Source organism: Gavialis gangeticus, unplaced genomic scaffold (genome assembly GCF_001723915.1).
Source record: "Gavialis gangeticus isolate Ggan-Ray unplaced genomic scaffold, GavGan_comp1, whole genome shotgun sequence".
Classification (NCBI taxonomy): domain Eukaryota; kingdom Metazoa; phylum Chordata; order Crocodylia; family Gavialidae; genus Gavialis; species Gavialis gangeticus.
The window spans coordinates 2,416,387-2,421,199 of NW_017729005.1; the positions used below are offsets into that span (position 1 = coordinate 2,416,387).

A 4,813-nucleotide genomic window follows, 5' to 3' on the forward strand; every position below is an offset into this window, starting at 1 on the left:
ACCCATGGGGCAGGGAAGGTGGGGGAAAGACTATTTTGCCCCAGAAGCCCCCCAGCCATGGGGGAAGGTGTGTGGAAGGATTGTTTTGCCCCAGAAGCCATGGGAGAGGGTGTGTGGAAGGACTATTTTTAGATGTGCAAAACAGTAAGAAACCTTAAAAAGATATTTTCCGATTTTGCAGGAGGAAGACATGAGTAATATTTTGATTACAGCAGAAAGTGTGATAGACACATTGAAAAATGAAATCATGAATGTCGTAATGCTAAAGGCTGAAGCCCCTAGTCACGGGGCAGAAAAGGTGGGGGATAAACTATTTGCCCCAGAAGCCCCCCCCTCCCCTCCCCCTGCCATGGGAGAAGGTGTGTGGAAGGACTATTTTGCCTGAGAAGCTACAGCGGGGCAGAATTTTACCACAGTCAACAAGCTGCCCAACTTGAACTCCTACATCAATGGGACTGGCTGGTTTTATCAAGACAGTTGCAAAACACCATGGGTTCTATCTAAAAAGCCACCATGCTGCAGGAAAGACTCAGGGAGAGAGGGAAGGAGGGCAGGCGGGAGTGTACGTGGATGGAGATTACACAAGTAAGGTAAAAAAAATTGGGGCTACATGAATAAAGACAAAACAAAAAAAAAAAAGGGTAGCGTGTGTGTGTGTTAAAGCTGTGTGAAGCTTTGCCAGCTGTTTCGTTTTGATGCTGTTTTGACTCATTTCGAATCTCCCAGCCCCTGCAGCACTGGCTTTCCCTTGCTCCCTGCCCCCTCAGATTGGCTCTGGTGCAGGACCCGGGGAAAATCAGCTTGTGCGGGGACCCGCCACTGCCCTCCCACACAAGCTGATTTTCTGATTTGCCCTGGGCCCCACATCCTCCTGCGAGAAACTGCCTGGGAAGAGCCCAAAGACCAAGACAGGAGCCCAGGTGCAGGTTGCCATGGCAACTAACTAATGAGGAAATTGGCTTGCACCTGCACCTGGTCAGCTGGCCAGAAGGGGCAGGGCCCTGGGCCCATATAAACCCCAGGACAGGGACTAGGAGGCAGTTCTCTGCTGGTGGCCAAGGGAGAAGGAGTCCTCCTAGAGCAAGTGATGAGAAGCCTAACTAAGTTCTGCTCTGGGTAATGTAAAGGGGCCGAGCACACCTTATGTAGCTTATGTTATGTTATAGCCCAGGGGCTTATGTTTTGTTTGCCATTTTATAAGACTGGTGGTTTGGGTGAGGCTATTTGGGGAAGGAGGAGGCCTCATTGGGGGCCCACTGCAGCGTGGGGACCCTGGCACCAGAAAGGGTGCAGCATTTTGGGGGGCAGAGACCCTGGTGCCAGAGAGGCGCAGAGATAGGGCTGCAGAGAGCCCAGTGCTGAGGGGCACAGAGATAGGGCTGTGGAGAACCTAGTGAGGATAAGGGGCCAAATTACAACAAGGCCTAGGCAAGGCAATGCCTGTACCATCTGCGAGGCTTGGGGCATGGGAAAGGGGCGATTGGAGCCACGCATATAGCCCATAAGGCTAGGGTACCCTGAAACACCCACTGTAAAATGTGACCCACAAGGGGTCCAGGAACCCACGGGGTTCAGAGAGTCCATCAAACTGTGTCCAGGCAGCCTTAAAGGCAGCCTTCCTATTTCTATATTTCCATCAAAGATGTGACGGGCAAGAACTGAAGGTGCCCAGAGGGCCAAATTGGCACAGTCGAGGGATCTTAGGAGAACACGGCCACCCTTGAGGACCCCATCCTGAGACAGTAGGACTGATTACTTACTGCCAGGTGGTGCTTTAGGGCATTTTAAACTAGTACAGAAAGGTCATGAGGGTAAAATTGTTCTGACATGCCCTCTAGCACTTTTTACTAGTCATAGCATAATAAGCCCTTGTGTGGTAAATCATGTCCACATTACTTATTAGGCATCTTAAACTAAGAAAGAAAAATTAAACCAGGAACACTTTTAGTGAGTAAATGCCAAGTACATGTACAAGGGCCCTATCACGTCCTGTCATCTCTGTTATCCAAGTTATCTTACACCTTCACATTCTCAAAGAGCTCCTTCCTGTTTATAAGCACATCATTGCACTGCTTTAACCAGGCCTCCACTTTTGCAATTTGGTAACCATAAATGGTTTGCCTGCAGTCAACATAATTTAGTTGTGTGTCCAATTACAACATAAATCTAATCTATTTTAAAATGCTGGTTCAAAAACCGAGCATCCAACTGAAAATGAAAAGAAAATTTATGCTTGGGAATCTGGTCCATAGCATCTGTCCTTTCATAACTGATCCACATCTTTTTGAGGTGAATTCCTACTTCTCTCTCCAAGTCTTCAAATAAAAATATTTGTTTTTCATTGAGGAAAATGGGTGGGGTGTGTGTGTGTGAATATGTATATATATCCATGTATATTTTAGATAGATGCATATTATTTCTATTTTACAGTTGACATATATAATAGGAACTCTTGAATTAGTGTATTAGAAAGTAATAACTCTTTGAAATAGTTATCTGAAGTGTGTAAGTGTTATAAGTAAATGAATTGCATCTTAGAACTTGGATACTTGAACAATTTACTGGGAGGTTAAAGAGGAAAGGGCTTTATCACACGTTATCAAGCCCATAATTACTGCCTGTACGTACAATCTTAGCTTGCAGTAAGGGAAATTAACCATGGCAGCTTCGCTCTCAGTGAAAAAGCTAAGTTATGGCAAGTTAGCTTCCACTTACTGTGGGTTAAGACCAGGCATGCAGGCAGTTACTGGGTGCATCTACATGAAACGTTTTACTGAGCAGTAGTGTAGTTTTACTATGCAGTAAGCATGTATGTCTATATGTACACATGCTTACTGCACAGTAAACCTCCCTAATCGTAAGTACATTTATTACCTGCAAATGCAAATAGTAAATCTACTTGCGATTACTTACTGTACAGTAGCTCTAGTGTAGATGCCTGACCAAGAGCAAATCTGCTCCCAGTCAGCCAGCCACCAGGTGGTAGGAGATTGCTGCCTGCCCCCAGGAGCTGCCTGCTACCAGGGTGGGCTCCACCACCAGAGCCTGGGCACAGACTATGTCTCCCTGCCCCAGCAGTAGCAAGCTCCAAGCCCCCCCACTTTGAGATCACAATTGGGGAACAGGGACTGGGAGACCCTTATCTGCCAACCCCCACTTTGCCATCACAATCAGGGAGCAGGGGCTGGGAGATTCATATCCCCTGGTGCCAGCTCTGTAACAGCGGGGCTAGTGCTGGGAGATAAGGATCTCCTAGGGCCGGCCCTGTGACCACAGAGCTCAGCCTGGGAGATAAGGATTTCCCAGCAGCGGCCCATGACTGTGGAGCTTGGGCTGGGAGAAAAGGATCTCCCAGCACCACCCCTGTGACCATGGAGCTGGTGCTGAGAGCTTCCTGCTGGTGGGGGTTAGGGAGCTTGTTCCTTGTCCAGCCCTGTAACTGTTGAGCTGGGTGGAGAACAGGCTGGGGAGCCTTTTCACCACCAAGCTGCATGCTCGAGGAGCTGAGCATGGGAGCAGGGAACAAGCTCTCTAGCCCCTGCACTGCAATTGTGGATTGGGGACCAGTAACTGTCTTGGTCAGGGGAAGGTCCCAGCCCCATGCCCTGATCAAGTGATTGAGGCATGGGGCATGGAAAGAGATGCAGGGCTGGGGTAGGTCCCAGCCCCCTGCTCCAATCCACCAGTAGGGCAGCTAGCAGCGAGCTAGCTGCTGGCTGCCCCACCGGCAGATTGGGGCAGGGGACATGGACCTGCCCCCTCCCTGCAGCTCTTTCCAAGTCCTCTACCCTCAATTGGGGATCTGGGACTGGGAGCTCCCTGATGCTGGGGCAGGGGGACATTGTCCTTGCCTTGGCAGCAGGCAGCCCCTGGGGATAGGGTGCAGTGTCCCATCTCTGACCAGGAGACAGTTGTCTCCTGGCCCGGTGCTCCCTGTCAGCCCCTGGGATAGTTGGTAAGTCAGTTTAAAAAAAAATAAAAGGAATTGATTTTAGGTTGTGTGGCCCCGGTTAGTGGTCCTGCCACAGGGGAAGGACCTTGTTGAACTACCGGTCGAAACCCCAACGGCCACCCCTCCAGAATAAGAGCATCATACAACACTGAGAAAGTGGTAAGGATGAGGTGTAAGGGAGGTGGAGCTTCACAAAAAAACTCCTTCTACAAGTTCAAGGTATCACCCACAGAACTAGCTCCACAATAGAAGTAAGATCAAAGTTGTGGCAAGCAAGAGCATAACATTGAAGAGCAGCTGGGTGATAGTGTGACTCCTTTCATCCTGTTGTCGGCCATCAGGAGGACATCAGGCCAGAGGGAACCCAGCCCTTACAGCACCTACCCTCAACAATGATGAACAACTTTGTATCATTTTTGCACATATTATGGTACCACCATAGAGGGTGACCCCACTTTCTAGAGCCATCTTGAATCTGGCTATACAAAATATTCATAGGGATACAGTCTCCTCCCATTCTGTTGACATGGCTGAGCCATCACAACCTCCTCTTTTTGATAGTCATTTCTAAGTGCATCCATTCTGGGCACTCCAGCATCTCTGTGCTTGGTATTTTGTCTTCCCACTTTATTTTCAGGATATTACATATGTATCTCATGTGGACGCTGTTCAATCTCTTGATGTGCCTAGCATATGTATGCTGTCACCTCTGCTTTATGGTTCAGAAATGTGGGCTACAAGTCTTGTAGTTTTGCATAGTTTCATAGTTTCTAGGGTTGGAAGGGACCTGAGTAGATCATCAAGTTGGACCCCCTGCCATGGCAGGAAAGAGTACTGGGGTCAAACGACCCCAGCAAGGTG

General features: G+C 48.8%; 1 long non-coding RNA gene across 1 annotated transcript in view; it reads left to right on the forward strand.

The window, feature by feature from the left end:
* The first annotated feature begins 1,090 nt into the window (after positions 1–1,090).
* LOC109291621 overlaps positions 1,091–4,813 on the forward strand; it is a 16,954-nt gene continuing 13,231 nt past the window's right edge. Inside the window, exon 1 of the long non-coding RNA XR_002095911.1 lies at positions 1,091–1,116. This is a non-coding gene — a long non-coding RNA (uncharacterized LOC109291621). The remainder of the gene's footprint in view (positions 1,117–4,813) is intronic.